Source organism: Hipposideros armiger, unplaced genomic scaffold (assembly GCF_001890085.2).
Source record: "Hipposideros armiger isolate ML-2016 unplaced genomic scaffold, ASM189008v1 scaffold_6, whole genome shotgun sequence".
Classification (NCBI taxonomy): Eukaryota; Metazoa; Chordata; class Mammalia; order Chiroptera; family Hipposideridae; genus Hipposideros; species Hipposideros armiger.
In genome coordinates this window covers 1,510,848-1,525,145 of record NW_017731356.1, presented here as the reverse complement: position 1 = coordinate 1,525,145, position 14,298 = coordinate 1,510,848, and the positions used below count along the sequence as shown (strand labels likewise).

At 50.4% G+C, this 14,298-nt stretch overlaps 1 protein-coding gene across 1 annotated transcript in view; it reads right to left on the bottom strand.

Annotated features, from left to right (window-relative positions):
- Window positions 1-12,628, bottom strand: part of XCL1 (X-C motif chemokine ligand 1) — a 112,157-nt gene extending 99,529 nt beyond the window's left edge. The window contains exon 1 of the mRNA XM_019647545.1: window positions 12,610-12,628. The gene's annotated coding sequence lies outside the window, so the exon portion shown is untranslated. The remainder of the gene's footprint in view (window positions 1-12,609) is intronic.
- Between the last annotated feature and the right edge of the window lie 1,670 nt (window positions 12,629-14,298).

Sequence of the window (14,298 nt, the reverse complement as noted above, 5' to 3'; positions counted from 1 at the left end):
AAAAGCAGCTGATTGGCTCTGACAGCATGTCATTAAACTCAGCGCAGGATCATTTCGGAGAATACTGGCCTCTCCCCATCAACACAACCACTATTATTTCACCCAAAGAGCAATCCATTCAGCCTCATTGACCTGCTTCTAGAAGGCTCTGCTCTGCTGTTTGCCACCTTCTTACCTTCCAAGGTGTCTTTGGTGTTCCTGATATTTCATAATGAACCAAAGTTAGATTTAATGGAAGAAATTTGCCTCAATATGTAGATGAGGACACACCAGTAGTAAATGAACTACTGCGCTCCCAACCATTTGCTACTATACTCCTTTACATAATATGGCTTTTCCCACGGCAGGACTTCCTGTCTCCCACCAGCTCCCATCCCTCCCACTGGCCTACAGGTTTACAAATAGCTGTGTCTGAGGCCACCTGACGCTCTGCACAGAGAGAGGATGCGATCACCTCTTATCCACTGGTTTCATCATGGCTAGGTGCAATAAACACCAAAGAGACACACAGCTTGCTCGCCAGATGCCTACTGGTCAAGCCGACAAAAACCTGCTCTTACACCAAAGCACACCTGAGCATATGGGGTAGAAGAAAGAGAGCTGACCTGGGGGCAGGAGACCTAGTTGAGAAACTGCAGTTTAGCTTTACATTAGCTAGGTGAGTGATGAACTAGAGTCGTTAAGAACCAATAAATAAACACACACACATGGCATTTGCACTTTGTAATACATTAAGACTGTTTTTAAGATCAAGCACCGCTGCGTAAAATGGAGGGTGCCTAGGCCAGTAGAACAAGCAGTGAACTGAGTCAAAGGCTGCAGCTCAGGTTCATTCCAGGTCCCTCTGTCCTTGTCTCCTCCACCGTCCCAGGGCCCAGTATCTCCCTGGGCCCGGGATCTTTCCAGCTGACAGAGGCAAGAAAGGCCACAACCACCAAAGACACGGCAGAGCCCACCAAAAAGGGTTGGAAACTTATGTCCAGACAAACACTTGTATGAACATGTTTATCGCAGCTCTATCCACAATTGCCAAAACTTGGAAGCAACCACTGTCCTTCAATAGGTGAGCGGATGAGCAATAAATAATTTAGATAACGGGATATTATGCAGTGCTAAAAAGAAGTAAGCTATCAAGCCATGGAAAGACATGAAAGAAACTTAAGTGCATATTAAGTAAAAGGAGTCAATATGAAAAGGTTACATACTGTATAATTCCAATTAATGCGATCGCCAGGAGAAGCCTAGTAACTGTCTGTCACCAAAGTTATTACAATATTATTGACTAAATTCCCTATACTATATGTTACATCCTCATGACTTGTTTATTTTCTAACTGGGAGTTTTTACCTCTTATTTCCCTTCACCTTTTTCTCCCATCCCTCACCCCTCTCCCCTCTGGCAACTATCAGTTTGTTCTCTGCATCTATGAGTCTTTTCCTGTTTGTTTGTTCATTTGTGTTTTTTTAGATTCTACATATAAGTGAAATCATACGGTGTTTGTCTTTCTGTCTGACTTATCTCACATAGCATCATGCCGTCTAGGTCAGCGGTTCTCAACCTTCCTAACGCCGCGACCCCTTAATACAGTTCCTCATGTTGTGGTGACCCCCAACCATAAAATTATTTTTGTTGCTACTCTATAACTGTAATTTTGCTACTGTTATGAATCATAATGTAAATATCTTTTTGTTTTCTGATGGTCTTAGGCGACCCCTGTGAAAGGGTCATTCGACCCCCAAAGGGGTCGCAACCCACAGGTTGAGAACCGCTGCTCTAGGTCCATCCATGTTGTCTCAAATGGCATGATTTCGTTCTTATTTTTTGGCTGAGTAACATTCCATCATATATGTATCACGTGTACTTTATCCATTCATCTACCAGGGGACACCTAGGTTGGTTCCATAGGCTGCCTACTATAATATAAATAATGCTGCAGTGAACATAGGGGCATCGCTGGGTTTTGTTACCTCCATTTCATACGTTAGGAAGCTGAGGTCTTGACACTTTTATCAAATTCTCTGGGAACCATTCGCTCGTCTGTGAGCTCCCCTTTTCCTGTTTCTGCCCCAGCCCTCCCGCCAGCACTCAGCAAACAGTTGTTCAGTGACGCTGGACTAACAAGCCAGTAGGGCACTCCACGCAGCCTGACTCCTGGTAACATCCAGTACAGATCTTGCCATTCTGAGGGCCCTCTCTCGTTCGCATTCCCACAACAAAAACTGACCTGAATGCCACCTGCTTTATCCGTGGCCACATGACACTACCAGAGTCTTGCAAACCAGGACTGGTTAGAAATCTCACTCTCACCAAATCTCCCACAGAACAGAGCCAAAAGCAACCACCTGGGGTTAAGGGGTACACACACAAGCAGTGAGGACCCCTGCCAGCCAGGTCTCTTCTGGGGAGGTCAGCTTTCCTCTGTTCTGACATATCAAGGCCTTGCCAGGGTCCTCAGATCCCTCGGTGCTACCATCTGCTGGGGGGAAGATGCCCCTGACATCTTGCTCCTAAGGTGGCAGCTTCACAAAGGGATTTAGCCCCAGGCTTATGGCAGACACACAGGCGCTACATGTCAGCCTGACCTGCTGTCACTGCAGGGTTTGGAATTCAGAGTCAACAGGCCAAGTGCACCCAAGGAGAAAAGCAAAGATTTTCTAAAGACGGAGGGACCTGCTATTCCTCTTAGGAACCCATTAATGAAATGGTAATAAAAATTAAGCATCATTAAGACAACATATTTAGAACGATTGTTCCCTTCAGCAGGCTGGAATTCCTGTAACTGTCCGGAAACAGCTTTGAGCTCTGTCGAGCAGCTCCCACGCAAGATGCAATCTGTCTGTCACAGAGGAGGGTGAGTCAGCCTACAGCACGGAGAGGGCACGGACGGCCTGGAGCCCTCCCCATGGTAACTCGGCAGCTTGGCTGGGGCTTCTAGCAAGACGAGCTTTTAACCCAAAGAACAGGTCGCTTCTCTCTGTTTCAAGGGGAAGAGTAGCTCAGAGGCTTCCAAATGATGAGGGACGTGGCCTGTCTCAGAAGCAACTGCTCCCCCGTCACCCCCCTACCCCCCTGGAGCAGGAATCATGCCCCCAACATTTCCCCAGGCTGGGTGTCCAAAATGCAAAACCCTAGATGCATCTTTGACCCCCATTGGTCCCTCATGTCTTCAACATCCCCAGCTACAAATCGGACTTTGCAGGACTTCCTGATATACGATGCAAGTGTGCGGTGCGTGCGTTCGTTCATTCATTCATTCACCAGTGCTGACTGAGCACTGTGCCAAGTGACGGGGAGCATAGGCTGTGAAGGCTGAGCACAGCATCCTCCTGCCGGGCCCACTCGGCCACCTTTCTCTGGCTTCCCTTCCACAGCAACACCAAGGGAAGCCAGTGGCTGAAAAGGCAGGCCCGGCTGGAAGAGCTCCTGCCCACCACCCGCCTGAGTTACTCAGCTCCAGACACCTGGCCGGGGGTGAGGGCTGGGCCCGGAGCTGCGCTGCAGGCGGCCCTGGACCGTCTTCACGGGTGCAGAGCCTGGCAGAGCAGGGCCAGCTTCTGCCCAGTGCCCCACCTGAGCTCACACCTGCCAGGCAGGCTGGTTCCACATCCCCCCCGCCCCCACTGCTATGGGACGGTCCTTCATCCAGCCAAGAGCCACCCTCCTCCCAGTGCTGCCTGCATTCAGAACTGGGGGAGGCCCCTGCCCACAGAGAGCTTGTGGGCTATGCCTTCCCCTCTGCCCACCCCCTGCTGGCTGCCCGCCTCCACAGGAGCCTCGGGAAGCACCCACAGTGATCCCTGATCCTGACGACAAGGTCCACGCTGCTGCTGTCGCCTAAGCACCCGCAGTGTGCATCTATTCCAGCACGAAAGCAGGTGTGTCAGGAAGTGGCACATGATGCCACACCACGCAGGGAGCTGCTACCACCTCCAGATTCAGACACAGCACCTTCGGGCTGGCCGCGGACAACAAGGACCTTCTTACACTCGGGCCGCTTCCAAACACAGCTCCTCAAAGCCCATCTCCTCACCCGGCCCAACTCTAAAGCTTCTATCTGACCCCGTCACATCTCTGCTTAAAACCCATAAAGGAGGCCATACGGCACAGCCGATGGGCGACCCTGAGCAAGTGACTTAACTCCCCTGGGCCTTGGTTTCCTCATCTGCAAAATGGGGGTGATGATAGTATCTGTCCCTTAAGAGTTGCTTAAAGGACGGACTGAGGTTAATATTGGTCTGAAAACAGTATCTGGCACGGGTAAGTGTTCAGTCCTCGCTGAATAAGAGAATGGCTCCCTGCTGGCTATCACTTCAAGTCTAAGTTCCTTAAATGGTCTAAAGATGTCCTCATTATCTGCCCCACTGACCTATCCGTCTCATCCCTCATAACCCCCGGCCAGCAGGCACACCTCAGGGCAGACCCTGAGGTGACCCTGAGGTACCCCATCTCTATCTCCCTGCCCACTCCCGCCTTTACTTGTACTTTCCTTCTGCCTGGAAGCTCCTCCCCCTAGCTCTTGGCCTAACTGTCCATCACCCTGCTCACCCCGCCCACACTGGGGGCCTGGGCCCCTCCCCCTGGGCCCCTCTGGCTCTCTGGTTCTCACCTCCCTCCGGGCACTTCCTAAGCTACATTCTAACTGCTTGTTTCCCACTGGCCTAAAAAACCCAGTGTCTTCTCAGCACGTCACAAGGTGCTTACTCCCTGGTATGTGCTCGATAAATATTTGATGAAAGAACAAATGTCCAAGCTGTGTGATAAATTAGTCGTCAGCCGTATTTCCAACTCCCCAGTTATGTCAGATACAATCCCTGTTTGGACTCAGCTCTCAGCGGCAAGAGGGAAGCTTTTTCTCTCACCTGTTCCAAGGACGTTCAAATCCCACTGACACACAGAGGGTGGGGAGGGGCACGGGCCGAGCCTGGTTCCCCGTGAGTGGCCACAAAGAACAGACTTGACCCTCACCTTCAAAACTGCTGTGTTCCAAGGAGCACGGCACCCTGAAACGCCGAGGGAAGGAGCCCTGGGCCACTGGGTGGGGTCCGAGACCTGGCTGTCCCACGGGCTCACTGGACAGCCTTCTGACTCCCTGGGCCTGTTTCCTCCTCTGTAAAATAAGGAACTGGACCCTTATGCTTGCTAAGAATTTTTCCAAATCTGAAAATATTTGGGTCTATTCGAACACTGACTATGACTCGATTCAAGCCATGGCAGCTCTCCATGCCAAACGTCTTCACTCCTCATCCACTTTAGAACCAAGGATCTATGGTCCACGGGCTCGCAGGACTGTGTGCTCTCAGCTGTCAGGCTCCTGTCTGCCTCCCAGTTTCTCACTCAGGGGGAACTTGTCTCTTTACTCATTAAACAGTTCTACTCCCGGTTCCTCCATTAGCTGGTTCTTCTTCTACCCGAAGTGTCTTCCCTCCTCTCTGCAAACCCGACCTCCTCCCCGTCTCCAAGAACCAACTCAAACCTCAGCCCCCCCACGCAACCTTCCCCAGCATCCCGACCCACGGGGACCTTGACCCTCCTTGCCTGCCTACACTTAGGGCGTTGTATGCATGGCGTCACGCTGCCCTGTTTATGGTCTCAGACCTCGCCTCCATTGATTCCGACACATCAGTATTTTCGCCTCATTAGGAACGTGGGCTTCTCCAGCAAGGGGCCCGTGCTCTTTGTTTTCACACTTGCCTCTCATCCTGCCTCATGCTCTGTTAGCCAAAGAATAGTGTTTAGTGCACACTGGCTGGCTAAGTAGCTCGCTGACTGAATCATACGCCTTCTAAGTGTTCACGGGTGCCAGCGCTCGCCTCCCTCTTTCCCTGCCCTCTTCTGCACAGGCTTTGCATCGTGTCATAACCAGCACCATAAGCACACTCGCACCATCCACACAGCCCTGGACGCATCGCCCGGGCCGTCCCTCGGCAGTGGGGAGCCAGCTTTCCCAGCGCCCTGCTCCCTGAGGCCTCCACGGCTACCTCCATTCCCAGACCGCCGTCTGACTCCCATGGACACAGTGGTACAGGAAAGTGTCCCCGACAAAGAGGGGCAGGAGCCAGGCAAAGTGGCAGGCAAGGGCCACGACAGGAGGACAGGCAGAAAGCCAAACCCCACAGATCAAAGTGAATGATCGGTGGCGATAACGGGCCCCATGGAGAAACCTGTCTCCCCGCTCTCTCGGTGTCATTTCAAGCTTGGGGTTTTCTTAGTGTCATGATAAGCTCAAGTGCTGGAATAAACGCTGAGAGCCACACTTCCTTTGCCCCAAACATTAGATGGTGCCAGATAGAGATTTCTTTGGGCCAAAGTCAGTCTAGTGAGTTCCAGCAGTCCTCCCCCCACGAAGGGATCATGCTCTGCTAGTGTCAAAGTCAGTTCTCATGAACTTAAAAGGCATTTCCCCATAGAATTGTTTTTTATAAAAGGTGGGTAGGTTCTAAAACCACCTGCAAAAACTTATTTCCACCCAAAATGCAGCTGAAATAGTGCACATCCACAAAAACAAAAATCACTTAGTGGGGAGTGGGGGGGCAGGGGGCGCAATGAGTATGATATAAGGAATACAAAAATATGATTTTAAGTGAGTAAAATTATACTGAGCGTTCCTTGAGGGCATGAACGTTCCTTCTTTCATTATTTTTCTGCATCTGAGGTCTTAGCTCACAACCCATCACTAAATGGTTTTGCTCACCGAATTCCAGAGCTTAAGAAAAAAGCAGGTGCCCTTTGAGGTGAAAACGGAGGTATCTGAAGACTCAAGTGGATTCTCTGAAACGACTCCCAGAACTTTAGACCCTGCTGCCCCAGAAACATCAAGACAAGATGGGAAAAGGGGCAGGCACTTCACTGTGCACCCTTCCCTTCCTGGTGAGGAGAGAAAGGCGCAGCCAGGAGGCCCTAGAGCCACACTGAGCCGCCAGCTCTCAGGCTGCACCTGGACCAGGGCTGCTTACACCTGCCTGTGAGGCTGGGAGGGAGGCATGCGTTGCACTGCGTCACTATTCACCAGCTTCTGTACTTTAAAAGTAAACATTTCGCTTAATGAACTTAGAGAAGGCCAAGCTCCATTCTACGGTCTTCTCTTGGCATTCTGCAAAGGTAAAGGTGAGCCATCCGTCCACCTTGCTTTTCCACCAGCATCATGGGCGGCAAGACCACAGGCTCTGAAGTGGGGCGAGGTTTACAATCCAAGTTCCTCTGCACCCTCAAGGGCTCCGTGACCTTGGGGGAGTTACTTAATGTTCACCGGCCTCACTTTTCACACTTATAACATGGAAAAGGTGACATCTTGCTCAAGAATAGGAGGATTAAAAGAAATACGACGTGTAAATGGCCAGGCCCAGTGCCTGGCATCTGGTGCACTTTCAAACATGGGAGCAATCCCTTTGTTAATATTATAGGACTGTTATTAAAATTACAAGACCACTAAGGTCACAGTGAGGGACTAAATGACCTCATGCCAGCCCTCACCTGTGGCCCACAAAGAGACACACTGCCCGTCACCAACCAGAAAGCCCAGGGCAGGAAGACCTCGCTGAAGGAGACAGATGCTGATGGCTGGGCACTGAGCTCGATGCACAGCATGACCCAGGTCACCAGGGCTGTCCTCCCAGCACCCGGAGCTCACGGGGAAGATACCCATTCGGCAAGAGGGGTGGGGTCTCAGGGGACATTTGCACACTGTCCAACTGTCCAGCAACCAACCCACTTCCCATTTGGGAGAACTTCCTATTCCGTGAGTCTCCCTAGGAGAGAGGCCACCCCATCCACGCTCCAGGAGCCAGTGAACCATATCGCCAGCACTATGACCGTGAAGCACCTGTGCTCTGCCTCAGGCCCAGCAGCCCACCTGGTCCCCACCTGGCTGTCAAGCCCGCCTCTCCAGCTTCCCAATGAGCTGCAAGCCCAAGTCTGTTTCTGTTATTCACACCCAAAGGAGTGCTAGCTGGCACCAGAGTCACCGGCTTCAAGAGTCACTCAGTGTACTTCTGGCCCAGTGATGACCTTTGTCACTTCATCAGATCACTTCCCTACTCAGAAGCTGCAGAGCACCCAGAATATCCACCATCCCACCCTAAGCAGAGATGCCCTGCTCCCCAGCCACACACTGAGGGCCACCAGCACCTCCCTCGACACCTTGGGTGCCTGAGCCATTACCCCCGAGACAGCTTTTCTGTTCTTGATGAGCTCGGGTTACCACAAAACAACATCTTACCACAAAATAACATCTGGCTGCTAGAAACTTGTACCCTGTAACTATTCACTCATCAACTTTTTAAAGAGCACCTACTTTGCCATAGAATTGAAACAAAAGGAAGTTCCTGCTTTAAGGGAGGCTGCATCTTCCTGCGGTGATAATAAGAAACAGGAACAGGAAACAGTAACTGGAAACCGGAGGCAGCCAAGCTTCTAGGCGCTTTGCAGGAAGACATTCATTTAAGGCTCACCGCCAGCCCCTGTGAAGTGGGTACAATTATTATCCCCCATTATACAGATGAGGAGATGGAGGTCAGAGAGGTCAGCAAGCATGCCTGAAGTTGAATGCCTAGAAAGAAACAGGACCAGGGTTCGAACCAGGGCAGACTCGACAGCCTAGTATCATACACCAAGCCTCCTGCCTCCAAAAACTGCCCAGAAACATGTAAATAGCATGGCGCAGTTGCTAATATGCATGCACCATGAAGAAAAACTCACACAATGGGATATATAGATGATGTATTACAGAATTTTACATCCGAAATCTATGTAGCTTTACTAACAATTCTCACCCCAATAAACTTTAATAAAAAATAAATTAAAAAATAAAAGAATTAGCTCTGGCCTTTGATGCCTCCGAGAGCTAGGCAGTCATACTTTTATATAAAATCTCTGCAAGCCTTAAGATTAACTCCCATGTCCCGCTCACTCTCCTCTCCTCTTCCTTAAAACACCCCTATTTTTTGCATTTTGTTTGCTGGAGGCCTGCTCTGACCATACTGCTGACTCAGTGTCATCCTCAGAGACGGCGAGTCTGCACCGGCCCAGGTGCACTGGCCAGGTGTCCGCAGGCAAATGTCCTCACATGTAAACCAGACCCTACATGTCTCTGAGTTATCGTGATCCCTTTATCAGTTGTAGCTTCTTACTTCTTATCTTCCCCCCAGAAACAGTTCCTGTTCTATATTTGGACAACTGCTTTTTAAAAATCTATGAAGTGTTAATGCCATCATGTTAGCTGCAGCCTGTTATTCTAGGCCACTAAAATTATTTTCAAATCGTGGTCCTGCCATCACTGTTACTAGGTTCCTCTGAGCTTTGTCTCATGCGCTGGATTATACAATGTTTCTTTCTTCAATCGAGTCATGGCTACGACTCCTGGACAAGACAAAGCCAAGGTCAAGGATAGAGTCCCCTTCCTCGACCAGACACCATCCCACAGGCTGAGGAAGGGGACTGTTTGTTCCAACAGGTCTGGATACCTCTGACCACAACAGCGTCCAAATATTATATAGACTCTTCTCCAGTGAAAGAGCCCAGAACACACTTTCCTAAATTGCCAGGCACTATTTCCCTGAGTTTGCAAATAAATCGCCCTGTTTTTAAAAAGTAGAATGACGTCCGTTACCTATATTTTCTTCCTGTAGGAGAAAGTGATCAGTGCAAAACAGAATCTCTAAGAAATGGGATTTTTTAATGTGATCTGTGTCAATAGCTTGCTTATCTGCCCACAGCCCTCTGTGATGTCTCAGCGTTTTCTGCAAAAGCTCTCAAGTTACTCCTAAATATTTCTTAAGCAGAGCCTGCCACTGCCTCGCCTGAGTGGAGAGGACCCTCACTCTTTATGCTACTCTATTCTCCCTTCTGGAGAAAAGAAAACTTGCACCAGACCCTTTTTGAACCACACTGGAAAAAAAATGAACATGAATAAATATAAGAGCACGGATTTTTAAAATGAGCATGAATAAATATAATAAAACTTGCACCAGACCCTTTTTGAAACACACTGGGGAGAAAAAAATGAGCATGAATAAATATAATAAGAGAAGCACAAGAGAAGATTAATTGTTTAATCTTGAATCAGCTTCTGTACAGAGCGAGGATTTCTGGATCCATACAAGATTTCAAAAACCTCTTCTATCATGCTCAGCAGTTTTTAGCAGCCCGCCCTGCCTAAGAGCTCTCCCTGCTATGCTCTCCCCCTAGGTCCTGAGGATAACAGTCTTTCCTTTTCTTTCCTCCTGTAGGCAGCACCCTGAGTGGGAGCACCAGTGGGAGGGAAGTGCTTGGCTTGACTTCTCCCCGACTTGGCGCTGGTCTGTTTTTGAATCACTCTGCAACCACGCCACCCGCAAACCCTCCACCAGCTCACCCCTCTTTTCATATATCATGGTCTATCTTCAAAGAACTTTGTTGGAGGTGTTAAAGCAAAGGGATGATATGAATCTGAGTCGATGGCTGAACATTTCCCCTCAACTTTATTTCCTGCGGTGAAGGAAATAAAAGACAGGATATTTACCTGATTAAGTGCCCCCTGCCATTACATAAACACAGCCCAAGAGCAGGTGACCTAAGGAGAGTAAACCCTGCTTTCTCCCAGCCATTTCAGAGTTCTGTGGAAAATGAAATGCTGCCTTGGAAAAAAAAAAAAAAAGAAACAATAAAAAATGATAATACTTGTGGGCATTTGGCAAAATAAGTGCACTCATTTGTTGCTTGTCACAAGATAAATTGATACAATCATTTTGGAGCGTTAACGCAAAGCAAGCGCAACAAATTCACAACTTTTGGCCCAGTCATTCCTCTCCAAGGAAGTTACCCTGAAGATACACAGAGAAGGAAAAAAGTATATATATATACAGGGGCAGAAAGCTGTTCACTGCAGCAAACAATGACAGCTTTGCACAGTCCCACACATATATTATGCCTTCAAAAATATCTGCTAAAATCTAAATAAGTCCAATGGTCTCATAATGGTTTAATAAATTCTGGTACATGAACAGATGAGATATTACACAGAAATTAAAATAGAGGACTGGCCGAGTGGCGTGTTGGTTAAAAGTTGGCTTGGGACACCAGCTCTGAGCAGCAGGGCACCAGTTTGGATCCCACATGAGGGCCAGTGATGCTGCGCCCTCTACAGCTAAGATGGTGAACAACAGCTCGACCTGGAGCTGGGCTGCCATGAGTCGCCGGTGATGGCATGGGCTGCAGTGGGGCTGGCCAGCAGCTGCCTGAGCCACCCAATGGCCGGCGAGCAACTGCCTCACCCAGGGAAGAGCGCAATGATCATAATACCAACATGAGCCAGTGAAGTGACGTCCTCCACAACTAGACTGAAGAACAAAAGGACAGCAACTGTCTGTTCCCCTTCCCTGATTCGCCAACGCTGTTCCCTCCCCCAATTCCCCAATAAAATATTTTTTAAAAATAAAAAATAAAATAGAAAGTCTATAAAAATATGGGGAAAACTGCACAGTATAAAGTTAAATAAATACACTACAGTATTTATTTATAAATAATGTTCAGATTGATTGCTACTAAGCAGATATGTATATACATATGGAAGATAATATGCTAAATAAAAATAATTATGCAAAGTGAGAGGATTGAAAGCAATGTTTATAATTTTATTAAATTTTCTCTAATCCTGTTGTATTTTCTTTGCCATTTCAGAAGTGCTTTTTACAGGAAAAAAAATACACTGCCTATCAAGAGGCTGCAAAGATCTTTGGGATTAAATTTAAGCAATCATCTTAAAAACCATTTTAGATGACTCTCAGGGAGAGCTGAACTGTGTCCAGGATGGGGGCTGCCCCAGTGGGAGGCAGAGAGGCATCACTTAGAACTAACTGCCCAAACTAGATTCCCCCTCCTTGAAACTTAAAGCTATGTGACTTAATCTCCCCCTATCAATGGATCCTGAGTATGTACTTTGCCTCTGGGTTCTCATACTATTTCTGAAAATACAATCATTCTCTTTTTCTAACGCCCTACCTCTCTGGGCTAGTTCCGCGAGTGCTTAGCAGGACTTTTCTTCCCTTCCAGAAGGTCACAAAAAGGAGTGGTCCCTGTCTGACACATCGCTGAGAGGGGGCACTATGCGAGGCAGGGGGTACTGAAATCAGGTGCCCGCTGGGCGAATCTACCGTGGCTCTCAGATGCCCTCTTCCCGTGAACTGGGCTGCACGTGCATCACACTCCCCTTCAGCCGGCCTTGGGGCGGGGCGCAGCCTAAACCGCCTGCATGGCCCCCAGGGAGGAGGGAGTCCACCCACCCCCACCCCCACATCGCCCTGAGGCAGCCGCTGCAGATGGGCCACAGCCAGAGCCCGTGTGGAGCTGATGCACGGACAACACCTGAGGCTTCTCCAGGACCAGCGCGCCAGGTGTCTCTCATGTGAAGGTACACCTGCCGGCCTACCAGGCCCTCCCTGGCAAGGCCGCTGAACTTCCTCCAGACCAACCCTCAGGGGAAATAAGCGCCATTGAGTAGGTTAGGGGTTGCAATTAGGAGATGCCATGTTCACCCCAAAGACTGCGCCTGTGGCCTGGGCTCTCCAGACGCTGACCAGCTCCATATAGGTCCCTGACAACAATGAAGTTTGCGGCCCGCGCATGCGCAGTACTCACCCTTCCAGCTGGCCTGTAGAGCTGGAGCCGGCGGACCCCCAAACCTCCACAGTCTCCAGGACGGAGGGAGCCCACGCCCGCAAATGGCTCCGAGGCGGCAGCTGCAAACGCGCAACCGTGAGTCTCCATGTGGACGTGCCACCTGACGGGGCTTCTCAGGTGCCTATCGCACAGGGCACGCTGGCCAGGGGGCCCGACCCGGCGGGCCAGGCAGCCGGTTCTCTCCCGCTGTCCTGTGGGCACACCCGCGTTGGGTCGTTGAGGGCTGAGAATTAGGCAGATGCCGGTCCCCTGAGAGCCCACTCCTGTGGCCCCGCCGCCCCCGTGACCTGGCTCCTCAGATGACGCGGCCCTGCTCCGGACCCCGGCTACGGCGAACTGCGCCGCATGCGCACGCACCGTCAGCGTCTCCAGGTGTGGAGCTCGCGCCTAATCCCCACAGCGCGCGTGGGCGGGGCCACCGCTGCTCGGTGGAGGGAGCCCACGTCCCTCAAGCCGCTCACAGGCGGCAGCTGCGAACGGACCACAGGCAATCCCCATCTAGACTTCACCTGTGACGGGACCGCGGGCTTCGCCAGTGGTCAGGGCCCCCAGGTGTCTCTCATGGAAGATCCTCAGGCCAGCCCGGCCGGCATCCCCCTGGCATGGCCGCGGCGGTTCCACAAGGCCTGCCTTCAGGGCGAGTATGTGCCTCTGGGTAGGTTAGGGCTTGGAATTAAGCAGATGCTTTGTTCCCCCCAAGAGCCCCAAACTCTGGCGAAGGCTCTCATAACCCCTTAGGGAGGTTCAGATCCTGGCTACCCTAAACCGTGCTGAATCCGAGCGCACAGTACACGGCCATCAGTGGGCCTTGTGCGGCCGGGGTCCTCCAGGCCTCCACAGCTTGAGCCAGGCCGCAGCCACCTGCATAACACCCAGTGTGCAGGGAGTGGGGGGGGGGGCACCCCACACATGCACACAGTTGTATGCCCCCTGGCAGAAGGAAATCTGGGACACAGCACATAGAGAAAATGCAAACGATGAGCAAAGCTAGCATAAATCCACAAGTTTACCAGGCAGTCCTTTAGACTGTCAGCAAAGAAATTAATTTTAGTGAGGTACAGACAATATACAACATCAGAAAGATGAGCCTCAGTTGCACTTGTGTGGGATACGTGGTCCACGGACCCGGGGAGGCAAGTAGATTTATCTCACCCCATCACCCAGGCTCCTAAGACACAGGGCACAGGGCCATGTTCCCATTGCATTGCAGTCACAGGGAGAACTTGAAAAGCGAAGTGAGCACAGCCACATACATGGCAAAACTGGGTTTCTTATTCTCTGTAAACATACAGGTCTGAATTACCCTTGAAATTCAGGGCTGCTTAGGATGATGGAGAAAGAAGAGGTGTCTGATGTGGCTGTCCCCCACCGCCCCACCACCCCTTGCTCTGATTCTGGCTTCCTCTCCACTGCCTTTGTCATCTCCTCGCTTAGAGCCACGTACAAGCAGGCTGAAAAGCAAGAAGATGGCTTTTGCAAGTGTAACAGCCTCAGCTAAAACAGGCTGGCTTTTTAAAGGACTTTGACAGCACTCTAAAAAAGAAAAATCCTATTGCAGTAGCAGTGTTTTGTGGGCGGGAGTGGGGAGCAGGGTGGTGGGGGTGGGCTTACTAAATTCTAAGAACAAGTTGGTCTTTGGGAGACAGG